The 26,323-nt window shown below is 47.1% G+C and overlaps 1 pseudogene; it reads left to right on the top strand.

The window, feature by feature from the left end:
- Nucleotides 1–16,467: 16,467 nt before the first annotated feature.
- On the top strand, nt 16,468–24,854 carry LOC112607702 (annotated as a pseudogene).
- Nucleotides 24,855–26,323: the final 1,469 nt, after the last annotated feature.

Here is a 26,323-nt window from a genome sequence, read left to right as displayed (position 1 = left end):
GGAAGCAGCTGCCCTCTGGGAAGCCTCCAGAGAGGAGAGGGGAAGAAGAAAGCCCTCACTCGTCTCTATTGATTGTTCTGCTTCCTTCCTGAGCTCTCTAAAGCCAGGTCTGTAGGAGTGGAAAGGGACAGACGTGGCCCTGAAGATGCCCACTTGGTCTCCCTGGCGATGCCCACTTGGTCTCCCTGGCCTGGGAAACTCTTGCAGGGCACATCATAGCCACCCAACAAGGCTACTGGCTCCTACTCATGCCAGACCGGTGTGCTCTGCCCTGTGGGGAACAGAAAACACAGACACTGTCCCCACCCTGGGAGCAAATCCCACTTGAATCTGGCCAATATAATTCAAGGCAGATACAGAGAGGTGCAAGGAGCCCAGAGAAAGGAGTGACCTTGTTTTCATTACAGGGGGTGACATTTGTGCCACCACAGAAGGTGGAGTAGGCTCTAGATAGTTGGTGGTGGGAGTGGGGGCAGTCCAAGGAATGGGGGGAGTGGGGATCCTGCAATATGGAGAAGGGAGGCTGGGCAGGGGAGGCCACAGCTTGGCTGGGTCCACATCTTCGAAGGCTGGATGCCAAGTTGAGTTTAGATTTCATCTTGGAGGCAAGGAGGAGAAATGGTCTCTGCAATGAGGACAAGGCTGCAGCTGGCCAAGCAGTGGTTTCCTCCCATTGCATCATCCTTCCTCAAGTGTCCATCCCCCATGGAGGGAGCTGCAGAGGGCTGGGATTCTGCAGAGGGCTGTGTGGTTTGGCTTCTGTCCCCAGCCCTGAACTAAACCTTTCCTGCTGAGGTCAGGGACCTCTCATTTGCTAAATCCTTTGAAAAGTTTTCTTCCTCATGTGCCTGAATCTCACTGCTGCATTTGGCCTGGTCTGTCCCTGTCTCTTGTTGAGATTCTCTCCTCTTGTGGCCTGTGGCCACCACACATCTGGGTTCTCCATCCACTCTCCCTGCTTCTCAATCACTTCTGTGGGCTTCTCCTCCAGCATTGTTAAGCCACATTCCCCAGGATTCCATGAGACCTGCTTGTGACCCTTCATGCTCTTCCTGGGGAATCTCAAACACAGATGTGGCTTTATTTTATTATTATTTTTTGAGATGGAGTTTCGCTCTTGCCGCCCAGGCTGGAGTGCAGTGGGGTGATCTTGGCTCACTGCAACCTCCAGCTCCTAGGTTCAAGTGATTCTCCTGCCTCAGCCTCCTGAGTAGCTGAGATTACAGGTGCCTATCACCACACCTGGCTTTTTTTTTTTTTTTTTTTTTTTGTATTTTTAGTAGAGACGGGGTTCATCATTTTGGCCAGGCTGGTCTTGACCTGACCTCAGGTGATCCACCCACCTTGGGCTCCCAAAGTGCTGGGATTACAGGTGTGAGCCACCGTGCCTGGCCAGTCGTGGCTCTAATACCAATAGTTACCTGTGTCTATCAGGAATTTTTTTAATTTTAATTTTTTTTTTTTGAGACAGAGTCTCACTCTGTCACCCAGGCTGGAATGCAGTGATGTGATCTCGCCTCACTGCAACCTCCACCTCCCGGGTTCAAGTGATTCTTGTGCCTCAGTCTCCTGAGTAGCTGGGATTACAGGCTCCTGCCACCAGGCCCAGCTGATTTTCATATTTTTGATAGAGACGGGGTTTCATCATGTTGTCCAGGCTGGTCCCGAACTCCTGACCTAAGGTAATCCGACTGCCTCAGCCTCCCAAAGTGCTGAGATTATAGGGTAAGCCACTGTGCCTGGCCATCTATCAGAAGTAGCAGAAACCTGTAAAACAGTGACTGAATCAAATTGAGGTTTTATTTTTCTTAGGTAAGAGGAAGTTCAGATTTAGGCATTTCTAGGCTGATATGATGTCTCTGTGGTGCTGAGGGATGGAGGCTCCTTCTGTCTTTCTGCATGGCCGTGTTTAGTGTCTTCCTGTCACCTGTGGTTATAAGATGGCTGCCTCCTCTCACCCCTCCAAGCATTGAAGCTGTCTGCATTCAACGAGGAGAAGGGGAAAGGGCAAAAGACCTGCCAGCTGAGTCTGTCTTTTGTTAAAGAGCTTTCCTGGGGGCTCCACCAGTGATGTCTACATATATCTCTGCATCAGTCAGTTATTACCAGGGTAATGCTCTGTAACAACCACTCCCAAATTCAGACTGGGCTCATCTGAGCAGTGCTCCAGACTTGGATCGGCTGGTCGTGGCTCTAACAGCACTAATTCTGGGATCCAGAACTTGCTGGGATCTGAGCAAGCAGTGATTACCTGGGTGGGTTCTTCTCATGATGAATCATGAAAAGAAGGAAACCAAACTATGCAAGCAAATAAAAGGTTTCTGCTTATTCCTTCCACTAACATTCCAAAGGAAGTCATGTTACTAAGCTCAGCATCAGTGGGTAAGTACTTACACTCTATTCACAATGGGAGAGGAGAAGAATGCATATTTGCTGAGGAATAATCCACATTAACACAATCTCACTGTCCAGCCATGTATGTTGCCTCTTAGCTGCAAAGGAGGTTAAATGTGGCTTTTTTCCTTTCTTTCTTTCTTTCTTTTTTTTTTTTTCCATGTATGTTGCCTCTTAGCTGCAAAGGAGATTAAATGTGGCTTTTTTCCTTTCTTTCTTTCTTTTTTTTTTTTTTTGAGTCAGAGTCTCGCTCTGTCGGCCAGGCTGGAGTGCAGTGGTGGGATCTAAGCTCACTGCAACTTCCTCCTCCAAGGTTCAAGCAATTCTCCTGCCTCAGCCTCCTGAGTAGCTGGGATTACAGGTGCCCGCCACCTTGCCAGGCTAATTTTTGTATTTTTTAGTAGAGATGGGGTTTCACCACGTTGGCCAGCCTAGTCTCTTTGGCCAGGCTGGTCTCAACTCCTGACCTCGTGATTCGCCCACCTTGGCCTCCTAAAGTGCTGGGATTACAGGCATGAGCCACTGTGCCCAGTCAAGTGTGGCTTTTCTAGTTGGCACATTGCCATCCTAAACAAATGCAAGGTTTTGATAGAAAGGAAGAAGAGGAGAGTGGATGTCAGCTAGGCACACTTTGCCAGGACTTTTTACAATAGTCATGGGCCAGGAGTTTCCAGGCAAAAAATAATGAAGATAGGGATCACACTGGCTTACAGTAACACTGGAGATGCTTATTATCCTTGTGAAGATATAGAGACAGGTAATGCCACATCTCAAACATATTCAAGACTTACATGGGCCACTGAGTTCCTTTCTCCCATTGCAACATTTCACAAACTTTCCCCCATTTTGGTGTCCTCCCAAGTACTGTCCCTCATTTTGGCACCTCTCCCAGTACTGTCAGAGGTGCAACGACATGATGGGCATGGGGAGAAAGTTACCAGGAGAGGTGGAAAAGTCATCAATGTCATCCCCATTTGGAGTTGCTTGTCCTTCCGTCTTCTCGGGAGATGCTAGCCTCTCCCGAGACACATCCCGATGGGCATATGTCAGTCCCAGCACATGCCCATGAGCCATGAGGGACTCTGGCTGTGTCACATGTCCTGGTCCCAGGGCCCAGCATCAATCTCTTTCATTTGTAGCGTCAGTGGTCCAAATCACTATCAAATATATTCAGGTCCTGACATCAACTAAGGGAGAGGAAATTGCAAAGCAATCTAAGACAAGAAGTGAGAGCTGGTGTTGAAAGGAGGAGGCTGGGGCATTGCTCACTTCAGGATCACAAGGGCTGTTGCACTGCCTAATCCTAAAGAGCAAAGAAAGCAAGAGACTTTCACTAGATCAGACTTGCAGTTCCTGAAGCAGGGAGTCCAGAATGGCTTCCAAAGTCTGCATCATTATTGCCTTCTTCAGCTTCTCACTCACCACCTACACACTGGCAATTCCAGATCCCTCTCCAGCATGGGTCTCTCCCTAACTGACTGCCTGCTGACCATGTCCTCTGCTTGCACCATACAGCCTGCAAACACAACACCTTCTAATCTGGACTCATCATCTTGTCCTCCCCTAACCTACTATTCTTTCTTTCATGCTGCCCACAAAGCTAAAAAAATCTGGTCTATCTCACTGGCATCTATTTCTTTCCCTTTGTCCTAGCAAGAGCCTGAGTATTTCTTTGGGGTCCACTCCTTCGCCTCTTAGTCCTTACAGTTTCTATGGCTCCACCAAAGCTTAAGGGGTGGAGCTCATGGATTAGGTCTAAGTCAATTAGCACAGCCATAGCGATTGGCTGGAGGTGAGCATGTGACCAAAGCTGGTCCAATCAGGGCAAATCTCAGACTATTCATAGGAACACTTGGACACAAGCTCTTGTGTGTTTTCGTTGGATTTAAACCCAGAAGGATGTAGTTCAGAGAGGTGCTGGCAGCCATGTTGAAAAGATATGGGAAGAGCTGTCAAGAATGGAGTCAGCACAAAGTACATGAGCCGGGAGATGGGGGGAGGATATGCTGATGATGTGACCCTCATACTGTTCAGTTATATGAACACTGCACTCCTCTTCCCTTTTTTTAAAGGTCAGTTTGACTAGGTTTTCAGACATTTTCAACCAAAAGTGTTCTGTTACACCCATCTCACTGTAGGGCTACACCACTGATTCAGCCAGTTAAGCCAGAAACCTGGGACCCACCTGTCGACTCACTCCCCACATCTAAGGGATACCAAAAAGCTCTCAATCCTTTAGCCAGTCCCCTCCCTACCATCCCCACTGCTATTGCCTCTGTTCAGGCCTGTGTCCTCTTTTGCCTGAGCCATGGCCAGTGACCATCAGGTGGCCTCCTCTTCAAACTTGCGGTTTCAATCTCTCCTCCTCCCCACCCAGCAGCGTGGCTTTTCTAAGAACAAACCTAACCATGGCACAGTGTCCCATCACCTCCCGAGCTCCACTGGTAGGTCCTCCTTGACCTGGCCTCTGACTGAGGCTGTGGTCTCACCTCCTGCCACCTGTCACCCCCTGGAAGAAGATGCCTGTTCCACCTGCACGTCCCTGAATAGCCGAGACTGTCTCACACCTCCACTGGAAGATACGATCTTCCTACCTTTTCTTCCAAGAACATTCTTCCTCAACCTCTGATGTCCAGTGCAATCAACTCTGTGTAGCCTTCTCTGACCACTCTGCTGTAGTTGTTTGTTCCTGCCTTCCGCGACACTGTTCCTTGTCTTACCTTTATCATAGCAGTTGATCTGGTTTGTGAGGGAGGCCTTCTAGAAAGCGGGTGTGATGTGTCTGTCTGATCATTACTCTAGCATTTGCCACAAGGCCTGGCCCTGGGGTGGTCATCCAGTGTCTGCTGGTCAGCTGAGTGAATGATTGAATGAAGGAAGGAAGGTAAGAGCAGATCAGACTAGGGAACATTGTCCTCTGACTGCTTTTGCTGCTGGGAAGGAGGGCCTTGTGGCTCGGAGGGAAGTTGTAATGAATGGGAAAGGGGAAACAACCACCAAACCATATTGTGAGGTCACAGTCAAACTGAACTCTGACTGGACATGGTGGCTCATACCTGTAATCCCAGCACTTTCGGAGGCCAAGGCGGGTGGATCACTTGAACTCACAGAGTTCAAGACCAGCCTGGCCAACATGGTGAAACTCTGTCTCTACTAAAAATGCAAAAATTAGCCGGGTGTGGTGGTAGGTGCCTGTAATCCCAGCTCCTAGGGAGGCGTAGGCAGGAGAATCACTTGAACTCCTAGGGAGGTGGAGGCTGCAGTGAGCCAAGGTCACGCCACTGCACTCCAGCCTGAATGACAGAGTGAGACTCTGTCTCAGAACAAAACAAACAAAAAACTAAAACAAAGTGAACTCAGTGGAGGACTTTTCTTTACTCTGTAGACACATTCTGAGCTGAGTACAGGCTGCTCTGGTGGCACAGAGGCGAGCTATCTAGACAGAATCAGGTGCTCATGAGTGTTAATTTCACCCAGCGCTGCCGCTTACTACCAGTATGACTTTGAGCAAGCCATTTCCCTTATTTGAGCCTCAGTTTCCCTTTTGGCCTATCAGTTATAGTCCCTGACCTGTCTGCCTTGTAGGGCTGTTGTATGGATCAAAGAAAAAGGCTTTCTAGACCCGGGAGTGCTCTTCGAAGGAGGCCAGGATGCCCATCAGTGACTCATGATCTCAACTTTTCTACTGTTCACCACTCCCACTGTGTTGTGAGGTTTCCCAGATCTAGGGAATCCATGGTCCGTATGGATTACAAGTGTGAGTGGACAAGCTTGGATACCTCTGAGCACACATTCCAAGCTGCCTTTTTTTTTTTTTTTCTTTTGAGACGAAGTTTCACCTTGTTGCCCAGGCTGGAGTGCAATGGCGTGATCTCGGCTCACTGCAACCTCCACCTCCTGGGTTCAAGCGATTCTCCTGCCTCAACGTCCCTAGTAGCTGAAATTATATGTGCCCACCACCACGCCCAGTTAATTTTTTGTATTTTAGTAGAGACAGGGTTTCAACATGTTGGTCAGGCTGGTTTCAAACTCTGACCTCAGGTGATCCACCTGCCTCGGCCTCCCAAAGTGCTGGGATTACAGGCGTGAGCCATCACACCTGGCCTCCCAAGCTGCATTCTTTTGATGGCTACTGACAAAAACTCAACTCCAACTGTATTAAGCAAAAATGGAATTTATTGGCACACAGAACTAAGAAGTCAAGGACTTCAGGCACAGCTGGATCCAGGATCCCAACAATATCTATCCTAGGGCTTTTTTTTTTTTTCTCTCTCTCTCTGCTTCCTTCTGCTGGCTTCATTCTGAGGCAAGCCTTCCTTACTCCATGAAGGGACTCCAGGAAGCTCCAGGCTTCCATCATTCTTACAGCTAGCAATCTCAATATTTTCAGTGAAAGTTCAGGGATTGAGTTTTGCTAGATTCTCTTGGATCAAGGGTCCATCTCTGGATGTACCACTGTGGAGAAGGGCACTAGAGGGACCTAAGTTCCATGCCCACCTTTGGAGCAGGGGTGGACATAGCACTACTTGAACAAGGCATGGGGAGAAGTGGCTCAGTGAAGCAGGAAAGAGAAGATGCGTGCCAATCAGGCAATAGCAAGTGTCACCAATTGCCAGTGGCCCAGGCAGAGTGGGTGTGAAATCGTGAGGTCAGCAGATCTTGTGTCTGGGGCCCCTGCCTCCTTCTTGGTGCCATCTCCCACCCCTGTGCCATCAGCTGGGAGTGGCACAGAACTACTCAGATGAGCTGGGCCCACAGAGCCAGAGGAATCTGTGCGTCTGGGAAGCAGCCAGGAGGTCAGGCCTCCTACGCTTGGGGTGGAAGGAGGCTGCCAAGCCCTGGACTCCCTCCTCATCCCAGCGCCTCCCTGCCTGGCTGCAGCTAGATCCCCGGAGGCTGACAAGCTCTGAGGGCAAGGGTAAGGGGGTGCCCTGATAGAAAGAGGAGTGACGGGATTCAGGAGGCCTCAGGTTAGGCTGGGTGAGCTCTGGCTCACTGGGGAGCCATCTCTGCCTCAGGCTGGCCTCACAGGTGTGCCACCCGAGCCCAAGGCCCCATGCCTAGATGGGCCCCATGCTTGGTGTAATGCTCTACTGTTACCATCTTGAAATTCTTCAAAGTGTTTGAAGCAGGTGCCTCCAGTTTTCATTTTGCACAACCCCCAAAAGTTATGTAGCCAATCTTGGTCTCAGTTTCCCCACCCGTGTCAAGAAAATGATGGACTAAAGGACCAGAGGAGCTTGGAGGTGACTTCCCACTGGCAGCAGAAGCAGGTGGTCCTCCAGGGGAGCTTCTCTGGGCTCACAAGTGGTTATTTCCCCTGAGAAGGTCACCCAAAGCTGCCCCATGTTGCCACCTCCTTTCTCCTCCTCCAGCTCCTGTCCTTTGAGGGGTGGAAGGAGCTACAGCTGTGACCAGCACCCACGACTCAGGGAGCACTCCAGTCCTGAGGCCCAAGGCATGCCCTGGAGAGAGCCTTAATGAGCCTTCATCAGAACTTCGCAGACCTTAATGAGCCTGAGAATCACCAGGAGCTTGTTAAAATGCAGATTCTGCTTCAGTAGGTCTGAGTGGGGCCTGACAGTCTGCATTTCTAACATGCTCGAAGGGAATGCCAGGGCTACTGGTCCACGGCCACACTTTGAGTAGCATGGTGCCAGACGGGGGTGTTAAGCCAGATGGGTGAGGACTGGGCCTCAGGACTGGGCAGGGCCGCATTGCGGGGTCGATAAAGGCACAGAGCTGAGAAGTGCAGCGTGTCCACATTTGCTCCGGCTGCCATGACAAGTACTTCAGGCTGGGTGGCTTAAACAACAGAAACTGATTTTCTTGCAATTCTGGAGGCGAGAATTCCCAGATCAAGGTGTGCCCTGGGATGGCTTCCTCCAAGGCCTCTCTCCGTGGCTTGTAGGTGGCCGCCTTCAGTCTCTGTGTTCACATGGCATTCACTCTATGCTTCTCTGTGTCCTAATCTCTTCTTATGAGGACACCACCCGTCAGATTGGGTTAGGGCCCCCCAGTGAGCTCACTCAAACTTAATGACCTCTTTAAAGACCATGTCTCCAAATATAGCCACATTCTGAGGTACTAGGGGTTAGGACATCGATGTATGAATTCAGGGAGGGACGTGATTCAGCCCATGGCATGGGTGTGCACAGGAGGGGCACAAAGTGGAAGTCATCAAGTGCTCACTATGTGCCAGGCTTGGAGCCAGGTGCTCTGCGTATTTTTTTCACTTAATCCCCAAACAGCCCTGAGAGGTACAAAGTGAGCCACAAACGCTGTTGAGGTCCCTCTGTGTGCCAGGCACTGGGCTAGGCACACACATACATCATGGCACGGCGTCTCCACAGAGTCTGCTCCTCATGCTCACAGGCGTGGAACCTGAGACCCAGTGAGGAAAGAAAGTGTGCTGCAGGTCACTCAGGGATGGGGCCAGGACTCCGGTGTTTGTGGTCCATTTTCACCCCTCCTTCTCTACCTCCTTGCCTTGCTGCTTGGGAACAGCGGTTCACAAGTCACTCTACATTGCCATCAAATAAACTAGAGGGTCTCTTTTCCTTTTATTTCTTTTTTGAGATGCAGTCTCACTCTATTGCCCAGGCTGGAGTGCAATGGTGCAGTCTTGGCTCACTGAAAACTCCGCCTCCTGAGTTCAAGCGATTCTCTTGCCTCAGGCTCCCAAGCAGCTGGGATGACAGGCATGCCCCACCACGCCTGGCTAATTTTTGTATTTTCAGTAGAGATGGGGTTTCAACATGTTGGTCAGACTAGTCTTGAACTCCTTACCTCAGGTGATCCACCTGCCTTGGCCTCCCAAAATGCTGCAATTACAGGTGTGAGCCACAGTGCCTGGCCATTAGAGGGTCTCTAATTGTAGAAGACAGAAGGAAGTGGTGAAAAACAAAAAGACACCTGCTGGCTGGTGGGGTGTCCTGGAGAAAGGCCGCACCCATAGCAGACACCAAGGCTGGTGTGTGATGAATGTGGAACCCCTGGACCCTTTGCAGTTGGGGTTCTGGAGGTACTCCAGCCTCAGCAAGGGGAGGAGCATGAGGGGCTCCAAGTTTGCCAAATGGGTGGTTCCTGTGGTTGGATTTGGGGCACACTCTGCTCTGGAGAGTGGAGCTCACAGAGCCATTTTCAGTCTCAGTGAGCCCCCAGGTTCCTTCTGCCACTCTGAGCTCTCTTTACCTCTTCCTCATCATCGGGACATTTGTGCATCTACACTGGCGGTCATGGGATTTTTTTTTTTCTTGAGACAGAGTCTTACTCTGTCACCCAGGCTGGAGTGCACTGTTGCGATCTTGGCTCACTGCAACCTCTGCCTCCCTGGTGCAAGTGATTTTCCTGCCTCAGCCTCCCAAGTAGCTGGGATTACAGATGCACGCCACCCCACCTGGCTAATTTTGTTGTTGTTGTTGTTGGCCAGGCTAGTCTCAAACTCCTGGCCTCAAGTGATCCATTCACCTCTGCCTCCCAAAGTGCTAGGATTACAAGCGTGAGCCATGGCTCCTGGCCTGGTCATGGGATTTTAAAGCAGGCAGGGGCCCTGGAAGGACCCAGTGGGCCAGTCCATTGACCCTTGTTTGGGTCACAAACTCCTTGGAGAACCTCAAGGGAGCCATGACCCCTGTCCCTAGGAGAGCACACCTGTGTGCACATGCACATAGACACAGCTGATCATTCTCAGCTGCGGGAGCCTCCAGGTGCAAGATTCTGCCTTAGAAGGCTCTACAGCATCTCCACCCTTAGTGCACACCCTGGGGGATGAGTTCTCACTTTCTGCTGTGCCTACCCAGGGCTTCAGTGCACCACCCTGGTTACCTCTTTTTATTGGAGCCAACTCTGCCTCCCAGTGGCTTCTTTCCATGGGTCATTGTTCTGCTCCTCAGAGCCACCTGGAATGAGGTCACCGTGTCCTCTCTGTGACACAGGAGAGAAGATAAGGATCTATATCCCCTGGAGTTCACCCCTCTCCATGGTGTTCAGCTGTGGCTCTTTCCTCACAGGGCGGGCATCCAGACCTTTCCCAGCCTGTCTTGGCCCCAGACCCATTCCTGTTTCTCAGTGTTCTCATTGAGGGCTGGCCCCAAAAACACAGAATTCCAGGTGCAGTCTGGCCAGCCCTAGGAGAGCAGATCGCTCACCCCGTTTGTTCTGGGTGTTGGCCCCCATTAATGTAGCTCTGGAGATAAACATAACACAGCAGATCCACTGAGCTAGGGGTCAACTCAGACTCCCGGATCGTCTCCCTATAAGCAGCTGTGCAGTCATATCTTCCCTTTCCTCTTTCTAGTATTGGTGAGGTTTTAGACAGAAATCCCAGTTTACACCAGATATTTGGTTTTCTGTCACGTTCCTTTACTGCTCATAGTACCCTCAGCCAAAGGCATTCCTACCCCGAACCTCAGTTTCCTCACAGATTTGTTGGGATGGTGAAATGTATAAGGTCACTGTTGGGGCTTGGAAGGGTGTTCTGTTTCTGTGTGTTGTTGTTTTGGAAAAGATTTCTGGTTGTTTCTAAAGTGCATTTCCTCCCTTTTACATGGAAATAAAACTCTCACCTTGGTGTGCAGATGCTCAGCATGAGACCATAATTCCCAGCCTGTCTTGCGCTGGATGGAAGGAGAGGGCAAGCAGTGTGCAATAGTGCCTGCTTATCCACGCTTCTCACAGTTTCTGTTACCCAAGGTCCAGAACGGCAAGTGATTTGGAGAGAGAGAAAGAGAGAGAGAAGTCACATTCACATATTTTTTATTACTGTGTATTATTATAATTGTTCTATTTTATTAGTTACATTGCTGGTCTTTCACGGCGCCTAATTTATAAATTAAACTTTATCATAAGGTATGTATGTATAGGAAAAAACACAGTGTATATAAGGTTTGGTACTATCTGCAGCTTCAGGCATTCACTGGGGGTCTTGGAACACATCCCCCACAGATAAGAGGGACTATTGTACTCAATTTCCAGTTGTGCCTTTGAAGAGAAGAGTGTGTCCTCTTTCATTACTGGCTCTGTGGATGGAGGAAGATGTGTGGGGCGCTATCTGGGACACCTGGATGAGTACAGCCCCTTAGGATGGCAGAGCAATAAGACAGAAGCAGCCTGGGCCCCGATGACTTCAAAACGCCACCTCAGCCTCCTCAGAAAGACTTTTTTTTTTTTTTTTTTTTTTTGAGATGGAGTCTCACTCTGTCGCCCAGGCTGGAGTGCAGTGGTGCAATCTCGGCTCACTGGAACCTCCGCCTCCCGGGTTCAAGAGATTCTCCTGCCTCAGCCTCCAGAGTAGCTGGGATTACAGGCGCCCACCACCACGCTCGGCTAATTTTTGTATTTTTGGTAGAGACGAAGTTTCACCATGTTGGTCAGTCTGGTCTCAAACTCATGACCTCGTGATCTGCCTGCCTTGCACTCCCAAAGTGCTGGGATTACAGGCGTGAGCCACCGCGCCCGGCCAGACGGACTTTCATGTGAGTGAGAGATGAACTCCTATTCTGCATAAGCCCTGTTATTTGTGTTGCACAGCTCAGCCTTGTCACAGCCTAATCAATGAGTTTTTTCAGGCATTTTATTTAGAAGAGGCAGATATAGGCTCAAATCAATAGGGAAGAAGAGAGGGACTTCCAAATACTCCAAAGAAGCCAATATTCTTTTTCTTTACTTCTGCTTCTTTCCTTCCCTCCTGCCATTTCTCCCCTCTCCTTCCATCCGATCCTTGAACATTTATTGGGTTCATTTTCTGTACCAGGCCTTCTGCCAGGCACTGTGGATACAGAGATGATTAAGACACAGTGTCTGCTGTAGACTAGCAAGGGAGACAGAGGGCATGTAGACATGCCCTCAAGTCCACGTGATAAGATCACCATGGAGGGGTTTTCAGGGTAATGGGTGGACTCGGAGAAGCAGCCACCTCTTTTGCTTGGGAAGGTGGGAGGGAGGGAGTCGGGGGATTATGGCTTGAGTTGATCCATGTGGGCTGAGTAGAGGTTCTCCAGAAAGAGAAGGGAGGGAACAGCATTCCAAGCGGAGGAAATAGCTTGTGCAAAGTACTAGAAGTGTGCAGGAGCATTGAGTGTGAAGAGCTGTGGGCTCTTTGTGGTGGGAGTGAGGGGTGGCAGACGGCTGATCAGGGACTTGCTTTGCTGCAAAGTGCCCTGCCAGAAGTCACCTCCCTTCTGAGGAGTGCTGAGCGAGGAAGAAACAACTGCTTTGCAAACACATACCTCATGTATTTATTTCCTCTGTTTTCCTCATATCTCTCATCTTTTCCCCTGAATGAGATGCCTTCTGGTTTCACTTAATTTCCACAGGAAACTAGAAGGAGCAACATCTGTCTAAATTCTCCCTAACTCACTCCAGATTTTCAGGGTCAGAATGTGGCCCCTGAGAGTCAGGGTCTCTGTGGGGTCAGAGGTGACAGCCCCAGAACTGGGGGCTTGTGCCGAGCCCCTCGTGGCAGCGGAGTCCAGGCACCAGTTCCCTGCACAATACAGATGTTCAGCAAGGATTTTGTTGGGAGCGTAATCAGCTGCCAAGGCAGCCCCTGGAGAGGGGAGTGTGGGCCTCGTTCCCATGGGCTCCTGCCCAACGTTCCTTCGTTCCTGAGTTTTATGTTCCTGGGAGAGGCTGGAGGCTGAGCAATGCTCCAGCTCCACAGCAGCTGCCCCCTCCTCAGGAAGGCAACAACCTCTTTCCTCACGTGGCCTTGGGACATTGGCCTCCCAACCTGGGGACATTGTTTTGTTCACAGCTGCATGCTCATGGCATTTATTTAGGGGACACTTTCTCTTCTGCCACCCACAAGGAGGCAGCTTGGAGAAGGAGCAGAGCTGCGCCTCCAGGGATGGAGGTCTGTTCCTGGGGAAAGGGGCTCCCTCTCTTTGAGGCTCAGTTTCCTCATCTGTAAAACAGAGCAGGCTGGCCCAGGTGGCATCTAAGGTGATGTGTGGACAGGTGTGGACTTTGGAGTCACGCAGACTTGCATTCTGCCTGGGCCACTTGGCAGCTGCATGGCCCTGGGGAGGTCCTGAGCCTCGCTGGCTGTGGTGTCCTGTCCTCATCTGTGCATGGAGGACATGGGACCAGGTCATCTTGAAGGGCTTCAAGGGCTTAATGAAGAGGCCAGGAGAGCCTGCTCTCAACAACAACACTGAGGAAAATCATTTTGTATTCTCCCTTTTGGAAAAATATTTCTAATTCTACGCCTGTTGGAACCAAGCAAGGTCAACACAAAAAAATTGGCCCTCGGCTATCCTAAGAAAACTAAAGCAGGAACAATAGAGCAAATATCACATGCTCTCACTTGTAAGTGGGAGCTAAACATCAAGGACACATGACCCAAGGAGGGGAACAACAGGCACAGGAGCCTACTTGAAGGTAGTGGATGGGAGGAGGGTGAGTTGGGTACTATGCTCATTGTCTCAGTGACGACATAATCTGTACAGCAACCCCCCATGACACTCAATTTACCTCTATAACAGAACTGCACATATACCCCGACCCTAAAATAAAAGCTAACAAAATAAATAAATAAAACGAAACATGGGAGGCCGAGGCGGGTGGATCACCTGAGGTTGGAAGTTTGAGACCAGCCTGGCTAACGTGGTGAAACCCCATCTCTACTAAAAATACAAAAATTAGTCAGATGTGGTGGCGCTCATCTGTAATCCCAGCTACTTGGGAGGCTGAGGCAGGAGAATTGCTTGAACTCAGGAGGCGAAGGTTGCAGTGAGCCAAGATCATGCCACTGCACTCTAGCCTGGGCAACAGAGCAAGACTCCATCTCAAAATAATAATAATAATAATAATAATTTTTAACAAAAGAAGAGGCATCCATGATTTACCCTTCCTCCCACCCCTTGCCCCCAGTCTCCACAGATCAGTGGACTGTTTTTTCTAAAGCATAACTGGATGACTCGTTGGGTTGTCCTCTTCCTGCACCCCACCTTACTGTGTCCTCTCATTCACCCTGGCTCCTTTCAGACCCTTCAGCAGTCCAAACTACAACTTCTTCTGGAGCTTGCATTGTCCAAGGATGACAAGAGGCAGCCCTAAGGGGTGAGGGTGGGAGGGCGATGTGGGGGTTAACTCCTCCAGCGTCTTCATGTGCATCTCCCAAACCTTCCATCTCGGAAATGCAGGGTGCTATTGGTGTGTAATGATGTTGAGTCGCCCAGGTTCCCCCTTCAAGGTGCTGGCAATCCCCCGTGCCTGCCGCACTCCCGCCCTTCCCGCCCACTGCCTCCCCTCTTTCAGATCTTGGTGTCCGGTCACTCTCCTTCCTGATGCCTTGTCTGTCCCCCATCTCATCTTTCAGAACCCTGGGCACTTTTTCTTCCGAGAACTCATCATATTTGTAGTTATACATGGATCTCACCCTCTCCCATTTGATGCCTGGCTCTTGCAATGGATTATAAATGCCAGGAGAGCAGAGGTCATGCTGGCCTTACCGTATTCCCATTGTCTCACATAGTGCCTGGGAAATAGTTGGCTCTGGACAAATCATTGTTGAATGACTGAAGAAATGAATCACCCAGTGAATCTAGAGTGTGGTGGCAATGTGAGCGCAACAGGAAAGCAAGTGGCCGCAAATCATGTTGTACTACATACAGACTTTGGCACTAACATGGCGGGCACTCAAATCCTAGTGGTGACCCTGGGGACTCCAGGAAGGCAGGCTGTTTTCCCTCTCGGCCCCACAGAGGAGAGTGTCTCAAGGAAGAGAAGGTGGTCACCTGTGTTGAAATGTTCCTGAGAGGCCAAGGAAGAAAAGGACTGAGGTATGTCTATTGGACTCAGCCACAGGAGGTTATGGTGACCTTGACAAGAACAGTTTTAAAGGACTGGGGAGTGGGAAACCAGACTGCAGGGGAGGGAGCAGGAGTCGAGGAAGTGGGGATTGTGGGTAGAAATTACTCACAGAGACTATTTCTAGACACTAGACCAGGAATGGGAGGAGAGACGTCATTAGCTGTTTCTTACCAAGAAGGATCACATCAAATTCATTTGGAAAATTTTTGGAATAATAATGATTCATCTACTAGATGGCTAGCAAAATAAGATGCCTCAACCCCTAGTCCTACTTCTCACCATGAACTAGACTATGAGAATTGAAGGGACCTCCAATTCTCAACACAGCCCTCTCATTCCATAGACGAGGTGCCTGAGGCCCAGAGAGGGTCAGGGATGTGCCCAAGGTCACACAGCAGATGAGGGGGAAAGCCAGGTTTTGAAGCAGGCTCCTGTGTGCCCAGCCCACGGCTCTTTTCCTATATTCTATGTCTTTCTTTCCTCTGTCCTTTCTAAACAGTCTTTATTGACTCCAGGAAATGGGAAGAAGTTATTTTTAGTTTATTCAAAATGAGTAAAATGGGTAATGGTTTTTTTCTCCCCAATATATTAGATCCAAAATATGTCTTATGTAAGAGCTCACTGGGATGAGAAATGGTCGCACATTGAGAACAAAGATTTCTTTGACTATTAAAAGCTCCAGAGTGAACCCTAAACTGGCCCAAATAACTGGGCTCAGCTCTCCTTGCCTAGCTGACAGAAGAAGGCTGGGCAGGGCTGTGTGTGTGTGTGTGCGTGCACGTGCACGTGTGTGTGTACAAGTGAGCACATGTGTGTGTGTAGCAGGCTCCCTCTCTGGGGTGATTTCCAGAGCACCAAAACAAGCATCCCGAATCTGAACTTCTTCAATACCATTTATCATCATGATCATGATGATGATCATGATTAATTCTACTAAAATATGTATAAAATTTACCATCTTAATTATTTTAAGTGTATACTTCAGTGTGTTAAGTACACACATGTTGTTTATCGTGCAACCATTACCACCATCCAGAATTTTCCAGAAACCTTTTTATCTTCCAAAACTGAAACTCTATACCCATGAAAAAACAGCTCCCCATTCCTTCTTCCCACAAGGCCCTGGAAATCACCATTCCAATTTCTGACTCTATGAATTTGACTTCTCTAGAGACCTCCTGTAAGTGGAATCATATGACGTTTGTTCTTGTGTGACTGGCTTGTTTTACTCTCAGTACCTCTTTGAGTGTGCTCCCCATGCCCCCAACACCCCATGAGGCACCCTCCTTTCAATACCTCTTTGAATGTGTCATTGTGCCCCCAACCGCCCATGAGATACCCTCCTTTCAGCACCTCTTTGAGTGAGATCCTCGTGCTCCCAACCCCCCATGAGACACCCTCCTTTCAGTACCACTTTGAATGTGATCCTCGTGTCCCCAATACCCCATGAGACATTGTCTCCTTTGGCAGAGGATTTGATCCTTGGTTGAAGAGCGACAAGCAACCCTGGGAAGGAAGCATTTCAAGCTTTACTGGCACTTCTTCTTTAGTGCCAATCAATGGATACTTCCTTGAGACCAGGTTTTGATAGGGTAGGGGTGACCCTGGTTGAAAGCCCTGATTGATTATGGGTGGGAAGAGGGAGAGACTTAATGACAGAGAAAAAAAAATTGTTCTGCCTGGAAAAATGTTGCCGGGATCATTATAAGTGAATCCACGAAACAGCAATTAGTTTTATAACACAGCCACTTCTGAAATTTATGTCCCTAGGTGTGTTGACCTCATGTTATGCTCTGACTTGATTCCTTGGAGAGTCATAAATTAAGTGTCCTCAGAGGACTGCTAGCAATAATCATAATAATCCTCTTGTATTTTGGTTGCATTCTACGCTTTAGGATACACTTTCATTTCTATTATTTTATTTGATCAAAATGACAACAGTGTGTGCTCGTTAGAATATGACTTATCATCCTCATTTTTCAGGTGAGGAAGCCAAGTTTCAGTGGGTGGAAGGGACCTGCTCAGGCTTATACAATCACTTGTTGGTAGCACTGGATTGAGAACCCAAGTCTTTAGCCCAGGCCTCTTTCCACTGTTCCACACTTTGCTGGAGTTTTCTCCCCTCTACCTCCCATTTGACCTCAGACTCAATCCTTCTCCAAGAATAATGCATCACTATGCAGAGGCTCAAATTAGAAACTCCAGAGTCGTCCTTGACATTCCCTTGCTCCAGTTTCATATCCAGTCTTCAATTAAGCCCTGTTGTTTTTAATTCCTGAATATGTTTTCAATACTCCCCCTTCTCTGCAAGTCTGGACTGGCAGAGTCCCAGACTTTTACTCTTACCTGGAGTTAATCCTTTAGACTGCCATGATGCCCTTTCTGTTCTTCTCTTCCTCTGTTATTTCCCAGGAAATGTGGATTTGAACAAGGTTAGACGAGTTTCCATGTCGTAGAATTTCTCAGAGTTTCTGACCTGCTAAGAATGGTAACAGTGACTTGCCAAAGTAAGGAGCATGTGTTTGCCATACTCTAAACTTACTTGATCTTTCCTGGACTCCTGTGGTTTATCTCTACCCTCTCCCCCATGCATTTTCCACACTTAAGCTGCATACACCTCTGCTAACTGCAAAACTGCCCTCCTCACCCCAAGCCATGCTCCTCCTATCCCTCTGGCCTTCCAGTCCCTCTGACATGTGGTAAGATGCACATGCCCTGCCAGGGTCCCCTCTGCCAGGCTTCTCTATCACCAGCTGTGGCAGTGTTGGTTGCTGGTGCTCACAGCTGCCTCCTCTGGAAGCCACCTTACCAGGGAGGTCACGTTCCCTGGAGCTCCAGAAGCATCTCATAACCAATATCTGACCAGTACCTTTTACTTATTTCTCTTTCTCTTTATTTTCCAGTAGCTGGGACTACAGGTGTACACAACCATGCCCAGCTAATTTTTTATTTATTTATTTATTTTTAGAGGCAGGGTCTAGCTATGTTTCCCGGGCTAGTCTTGGACTCCTGGTATATTAGTCTGTTTCACACTGCTATAAAGAACTACCTGAGGGTGAGTAATTTACAAAGAGAAGAGTTTTAATTGACTCACAGTTCTGCATGGCTGGGGAGGCCTCAGGAAACTTACAATCATGGCGAAGGTGAAGGGGAAGCAAGGTATATTTTACATAGTGGCAGGAGAGAGAAAGAGAGCAAAGGGGGAGGTGACACACTTTAAAACCATCATTTCTCATAAGAACTCACTCACTCTCATGAGAACTCACTCACTCTCATGAGAACATCATGGGGGAAACTGCCCCCATGATCTAATCATTTCCCACCAGGTCCCTCCTCTGACACCTGAGGATTACAAGTCGAGATGAGATTTGGTGGGGGACACAGAGCCACACCATATCACGTGACTTCAAGTGATGCTCCTGCCTCAACCTCCTGAGTTGTTGGAGTGAGTCACTGCTCCCAGTCCAAGATTTATTGTTGTTAAAAGGTCGTGATGCTGATGAGGAGATCAGGAGCCAGGCATTCTGATACACAGCTGGTAGGAAAATAAGTCAGTACCACCATTTGAATAAGGCCCTTTGGGGCAGAGAGTTTGTCTCTGTGTTCACCCCTGGATCTCCAGTGCCCAGAACCATGCCTGGCACTTGGGCACTCAATTAAAATTTGTTGAACAAATGTAAGACAATTTGACAATACATCGTGAAGCTTACATTTTCATATCCCATTGTTTAGTAATTCCACTTCCTAAGGAAACTCTTAAAAATTAGGACAAAGATATTTATGTAAGGACATTCCTCACATTCATTTATAAACTCATAAAACTGGAATCAACCTAAGTGTCCACAGGATGGTGACTAGCTTAATTATGGCACATCCACACTGAGAAATCTGATACAATTGATAAAAATGACATATTCAAAGAATATTGGGCATATAGGATTATGCTATTGATAAATACTAAGTGAAAACAATTTAAAATTCTATGTGCAGTATAATCTTAATTTTTGGGGAAAAAAAACAAAACCAAACCACACTTGTTGATAGTGGGTTGCAGTGACTTTTACTTATTTCTTGTTCTCTTTATTTGCCAAAATGCCCACAATGAATATGTGTTGCTTTTGTAGTCAGAAAAAAAAAGCTTTGAAAAGGAAAGCATAGTTAATAGCAAAATTGTGAGCAGCCAGGAAAAATGGGAATAACTTGTAATAGTATTTTTCCCACTAATACTTCATAACAGATCATTTTATGGTGGGTTAAAGAACATACCTCCTTATTAAATTGGCCTGGCCTTGTTTGGACAACAATGAGGATTAGATTTCATGAGACACTTTGTGTTGTTTTCATGTTCTTAGTGTGTATTTTTCCATGACTTGGAAAATCTTAAAATACTGGCTCCCCTTTAAAAAAAAAAAAGTTTTACAACTCCTTTGACTGGAATTGATTTCTCCTGTGGCTCTGGGGTCTGTAAAAGGCATCAGGATGCGACAAGGCATTGACCTTTATTCTTTGCCGTGGTCAGAGAATTTCCCTATGACTGGCTCAAGGTTTCCAAGAGGAAGGCAATTAAATGACCTAGCACAATTGCCTGGATCCTCGTCCCTGAGCTTATCTTGATTAGGAGGAAGTGGCTATCTAGTTGTTCCAAATTTAGAGCGTAGAAAAGAGCCGGATGTCTAAGACTATCACACAGAGAAAGCCTTAACCCATTGGGGCTTTTGCCCTGCTCACCACTTCCCTGATATCTGGCTGTGTCCACCTTGATGCAGAGCACAGGGACCTTTGGGTTACAACTTTCCCCTTCCCAGCAAGTCTGTCCTAGTTTCAAAGTCCACTGAGAGGCTCATTTCCACGCTAAGATTGAAAAGACGCTGGGCACATACCTCCTGAGAGATTTGCTGGCTTATGCTAAAAGTTCTGTCATCTCTAAGACCAAGTTCAGAATCCTGAGGCTGGTGGTCAAGACCCTTCACCATCTGGCCCCCTGCTGCCCCTCTCCCATTGTTCATCTCTACTACAGCGACAGGGAAGTGTTTATGAGAGCAAACTCCAGGGACTAGAAACAGACGTTGTCCCTGCCCCCAGGGAGCTTACAGACTAGTAGGAAGGTAGAAATTCAGTACACAGAGGGGAGTACATTCGCAGCCCGGCAGAGATCTGGCCTGAAAGACCAGATTGGCTTCTTCCTAGTTGTGCGATCTTGGACAAATTATTTTATACCTCTGTGTCTTTGCCACCTCGTCTGTTAAAGGGGGATAATATTAATATTACTAATAATACCAAATTCATAAGATGTATGTGAGCTTTACATTATTTGATATGTGTGAAGCGCTCTGTACAATGTCTGCTGTATACCTTCGTCCCTCAGTATCCATGGGGCATTGGTTCCAGGACCCCTCCAGGAATACCAACATTTGAGGATGCTTAAGTCCCTGATATAAAATGGTGTAGTGTTTGCATAGAACCTGTGCACATCCCCTAGATGCTTTAAATCATCTCTAGATTGCTTATAATAGCAAACACAACATGAATGCTATGTAAATAGTTGTTATACTGTATTGTTTAGGAAATAATGACAAGAAAAAGAGTCTGTACATGTTCAGTAAAGAAGACACCATCCTTTTTTTTCCGCTGAATATTTTCAATCCACAGTTGGTTGAATTCACAGATGCAGAACCTGCAATATGGAGGACCAGCTGTACTCAGTGCTTAGTACATGTTAACTCTTAGAGAAAGAAAATTCATTCACTTAGAGAAAACTTGCTGAGCTTTGACTAGGTGCTGGGCACTTTGCCAGATGCTGTAAATTCAGAAGGGGATAATGCACAGTCCCTGGCCTCATTTCCAAAAACCCCATATTTTATTGGAGACGCAAATGGGAACGGAACAAGGTAGCATAGCTCCAGGCACCTTGTTCCAGAAACTCTGGTCTCCTTTCCTTTCCAAATGTGCCATGCACTTTCATGCTTTGTGCTGTTGTTCCTTATCTCTAAAAAGCTTTCCCTTTTCCTCAGCCACTGAAAACATTCAAGATCTAGCTTATGATGTGTCATCAACACTGTGAAGCCTTCCCTGACTCCCAAACCAGAATCATGGACTCTCCTGTGTCTCCATCATGCTCTGTATAAACTCTCTGCCTCTCATCTTCCCCTCAGCCAGGGCTGGTCATTAGAGGAACATCTCCCAGTAGACTGGAAGCTCTTTGAAGGCAAATTTTATGCTTCACTCATTTCCATGTCCCAGTGTCCAGCACAGGGTCAGGTACATTGTAGATGTTTAGGAAGTGTTGGTTGATTAAATGAATGAATGAATAAATGAATGAATGAATGAATGAAAGCACATCTGACATCATAGAATAAATTGCTGCACTGATAGTGAGGAGAGATGCTTCCTTTCCAGCATAATATTCTATGAGAACACAGAATTTGCTCTGCAAATAGTTGGGTTCCTTCTACCAATTCTATCTGCTGCTGTGAACAAGGCTAAGTTTACTTAATCATAGGTAAGTTGGAGAAAGTACCTGCCCAAGGGGTCTGTCCTGAGCATGGCTTTCCAACTGTAATATTGTCAGGAGCATCCCAAAAGGGTTAAGACCCTTGCCTTGGTGCTGGTCTTGTGCCAGTCCATTTGGTGTTCACAGTGTAGAGATTATTTAATTGGAAATGGAAGCCAGTATTAAGGCCAATATTGCAACAGAAATAATTGAATGTGAAAACCACATGTGCTTTGGGGACTGGGACACAGAAATTTAATTTTAGTTTCCTCACTTATTTGTTGGGTGATGTAGGAAGGCTCTTTCCCCTCTCTGAACCTCATCCATTAAATGGGGATCATAGGAGGCTGGAGTTGGGGAGGTTGGACTGATTAATCTGTAAGTTCCTTCTGGCTGTGATATGCCCTGTCTGTCACTTCCATGGAACCAGATAAACGAAAGACCAGCTGAAACAAATTGCTGGAAAGTGATGGGGAGGGAGTTCTGGGAGAGGATCCCAGTCCTCGTGAGGTCAAGCTCATGGTTTAGGAACCAAAAGCTCAGAAATGCTCTGAAACCACAGACGATCAAATCCACCCACTGGGGATTCAGTACATATTTGCTGAAAATTGCAAACTAAAAGCAGACATTTTTGAGTTGTTTGGAGGATGCATGGCTAGACCTAACCAGGGTGGTGGGTGTACAGGGCAGTTTATTCAAACGGGAGAGGCCCTATCTGCTGTCTGGGACCTGCATCCTATTGGGGGAAAGCACGTTCCTGGCCCACCCACCCTGGCCATCAGGACTTAAAGATTCCTTGCTTGGGTCTTGCTCAGGTACTGTGCTTTAAGAACCTGAAGGGTGTTCTTTTGACTCACTATTTTATAGAGACAACAGCAGGGTCAGTTGAGAAGTACTGAAGCCCAGTCTCAGAAGTGACTTGCAGCACATACTTTTTTGAAAAAAATTGACAGATAATTCACACACCGTACAATTTACCCTTTTCGAGTATCTAATTCAATGGTTTTTAGTATATTCCCGAAGTTCTGCAATCATCTCTGCTGTCTAATTCCTGAATAGTCTCATCACTCCAAAAGATATCTTGAGGCCAGGTGCGGTGGCTCACGCCTATAATCCCAGCACTTTGGGAGGCCAAGGCAGGTGGATCACGAGGTCAGGAGTTTGAGACCAGCCTGGCCAATATGGTGAAACCCCGTCTCTACTAAAAGAAGAAAAAAAAATAGTTGGTTGTAGTGGCACGTACCTGTAGTCCCAGCTGCTCAGGAGGCTGAGGCAGGAGAACCAGTTGAACCCGGGAGGCAGAGGTTACAGTGAGCTGAGATTGCGCCACTGCACTGCAGCCTGGGTGACAGATCAAGACTCCGCCTCAAAAAAAAGAAAAAAAAAAGGTATCTTGTGTATGTTAGCAGTCACTTCCCACTCCCCTCTCCCCCGCGCCCTTGGCAACCACTAATTCACTTTTGTCTCTATGGATTTGCTTATTCCGGACTTTTCATATAAATGGAATCATACAACATGTAGCCTCCTGGGTCTGGCTTCTTTCATTTTGCCGAATACTTTTAAGGTTCATTTGTGCTGACCATATATTTTTCTCAACAATTAAAAATTACAGGCTCCCGCAGCACAGTGCAGCTGCCACCTGGCCCAACCAGCTTCCTGGACCATGGCCAACCTGAGTGCACCTTCATCACCATCAAGCCAGACAGTGTGCAGCGTGGCCTGGCTGGCAAGATCATTGAGCGCTTTGAGCAGAAGAGATTCCACCTCATGGCCATGAAGTTCCTCTGGGCCTCTGAGAACACCCGAAGCAGCACTACATTCACTGGAAAGACCGCTCATTCTTCCCCAGGCTGGCGAAGTACAGGAAATCAGGGCCTGTCTTGGCCATGGTTTGGGAAGGGCTGAATATGGTGAAGACAGGCCGAGTGACACCTGGGGAGACCAATCTAATGGATTCTAAGCCACGCACCATTTGTGGGAACTTCTGTATTCAGGTGGGGTGATGCATCATTCATGGCAGTGGCTCGGTAATAAGTGCTGAAAAATAAATCAGCCAGGCCAGGCACTGTGGCTCACACCTGTAATCCTAGCACTTTGGGAGGCCAAGGCAGGCAGATCACGAGGTCAGGAGATCAAGACCATCCTGGCTAACACGGTGAAATCCCGTCTCTACTAAAAATACAAAAAATTAGCTGGGCGTGGTGGCAGTCGCCTGTAGTCCCAAGTACTCAGAAGGCTGAGGCAGGAGAATGGCAGGAACCCAGGAGGCAGAGATTGCAGTGAACTGAGATTGTGTCACTGCACTTCAACCTGGGTGACAGAGTGAAACTCAGTCTCAAAAAAAACAAAGAAATCAGCCTATGGTTGAAACAACAGATGCTGGAGAGGATGTGGAGAAATAGGAATGCTTTTACACTGTTGGTGGGAGTGTAAATTAGTTCAACCATTGTGGAAGACAGTGTGGTGATTCCTCAAGGATCTAGAATGAGAAATACCATTTGACCCAGCAATCTCATTACTGGATATATACCCAAAGGATTATAAATCGTGTTACTATAAAGACACATGCACACATATGTTTATTATGGCACTGTTCACAATAGCAAAGACTTGGAACCAACACAAATGCCCATCAATGATAGACTGGATAAAGAAAATGTGGCACATATACACCATGGAATACTATGCAGACATAAAAAAGAATGAGTTCATGTCCTTCGCAGGGACATGGATGAAGCTGGAAACCATCATTCTCAGCAAACTAACACAGGAACAGAAAACCAAACACCACACGTTCTCACTCATAAGTGGGAATTGAACAGTGAGAACACTTGGACACAGGGAGGGGAACATTACACACTGGGGGCTGTCAGGGACTGGGGTGCTGGGGAAAGGATAGCATTAGGAGAAATACCTAATGTAGATGATGGATTGATGGGTGCAGCAAACCACCATGGCAGGTAGCATGGCACCTACATAACAAACATGCACGTTCTGCACATGTATCCCAGAACTTAAAGTATACATATTAAAAAAACCCAAACAAACAAAGAAACAAACAAAAAACAACAACAACAAAGAAATCGGCCTATGGTTTAAGCCCAAAGAACCAGCTGACTACAGATCTTGTGCTTATGGCTGGGTCTATGCATGATAGATGGATACAGCAGCAGTCTCTTTCAAGGACTGTTTGGAGTGTCCTTGGACATAGCTCTTCATTCCACTGACTTACAAGCAGAAGCAACAAGATTGATCATTCTTTTCTAGAGCATATTTACCCCTAAAGCCATGGAAACAAGAAAAAAAATTACATATGCCTATCAACCTTCCAGTAGCATACATGAGAGCTTGGTGTGATGTACCAACCTCTACTTAGTAGAATGGATAGAGGGCTGGGCTAGTCTAGCTAGGTCTGTTCCAGGTCCTCTCTTCTTCATTAGTCCAGTTCAATTTTGGCCTTTTAAGAATGATGCAGACTTTTAAAATTAAGAATAAAACCTTTGATGTTTTCATTTTTTGTTCCATCTTTGCTGGCAGGTTTAAAAGTCTTTTCCCTGTCCAATGTTATTTAAATACATGTACATATTTTCCTGTGCGTGTATTTAAACCATACTTTCATGGTTTCCTTTTTATGTTTACAACTTTAATTCTTCTGGAATGTGTCAGTGGTGTGAGGTAGGTATCTACTTTTATTTTTTCTCATATGGTTATCAAGTTGCACTGCCACACATTTTTTCCTCATTGACCTGGAAACAACAGCATTACCATATCCTACTTTTGACATATGGCTGGGACTACTACTGTACTTTCTTTCCTGCATTGGTCTGTCTTTTCTTCAGCTGCTAACATACTGTTAAATTTCTTGCCCCTTTATGATATAATTTAATTTTGTTAGGATAAATTCATATTATCACTCATATTAAAATTCTCTAGTCATTGCCATGCGTTTATTATTCTAGCTTAGCTTTGTTAATGTAATATGCTTCTTTTGTGTAATGTGCATTGCTGCATTATTTAAGAGTTTTAAATTCTGTCTTAGCAAACAATTAGAAGCCAGTAGCTGTGTGACATGTGATAGATAAAGTTGGCCGAGCCTACATGGGCTGAACAGAGATGAGACGGGATGGAAGGACCAAGGAAACACTACATATTCATGAGGCCTGAGACACCAAATGTTTATGACAGCTACACCATCCTTAGACCAGCTCTAACTGCCACCTTGGATCCTAAGGACAAGAGCCACCTCTGAGATGACTGAAGAGAGAACCACAAAGGCCTGGGTCTTTGGTGTCCTTGAACTACAAAAGCTCCCTCTAACTTAGGCGAGAGTGGAAGATACTTCTATTTTGTTTAAGCCATGATTACATGAAGCTGAACATGATCCCAACTAAATCACCCCTAATTTCATTTTTATATTTGGTTGTCTGAATTAGCATTTGCAGGACGGTGTTAATAACACTGATGACAGTGGACATTCTTCTGGTTACTGATGCAAACAGGACTGCTGCTGGTATTTCGCCAGTAAGCTTCTTGCTGGATTTGATTTTACATAGAGTACATTTGTCACTTTAAGAAAATGCATCATCAATGATGATGATAATGAAATGTTAAATTTTCTCAGAT

Source organism: Theropithecus gelada, chromosome 15, assembly GCF_003255815.1.
Source record: "Theropithecus gelada isolate Dixy chromosome 15, Tgel_1.0, whole genome shotgun sequence".
Lineage (NCBI taxonomy): Eukaryota > Metazoa > Chordata > Mammalia > Primates > Cercopithecidae > Theropithecus > Theropithecus gelada.
Note: the sequence above shows the minus strand (reverse complement) of the source record. Positions and strands in the feature narration are given on the sequence as shown.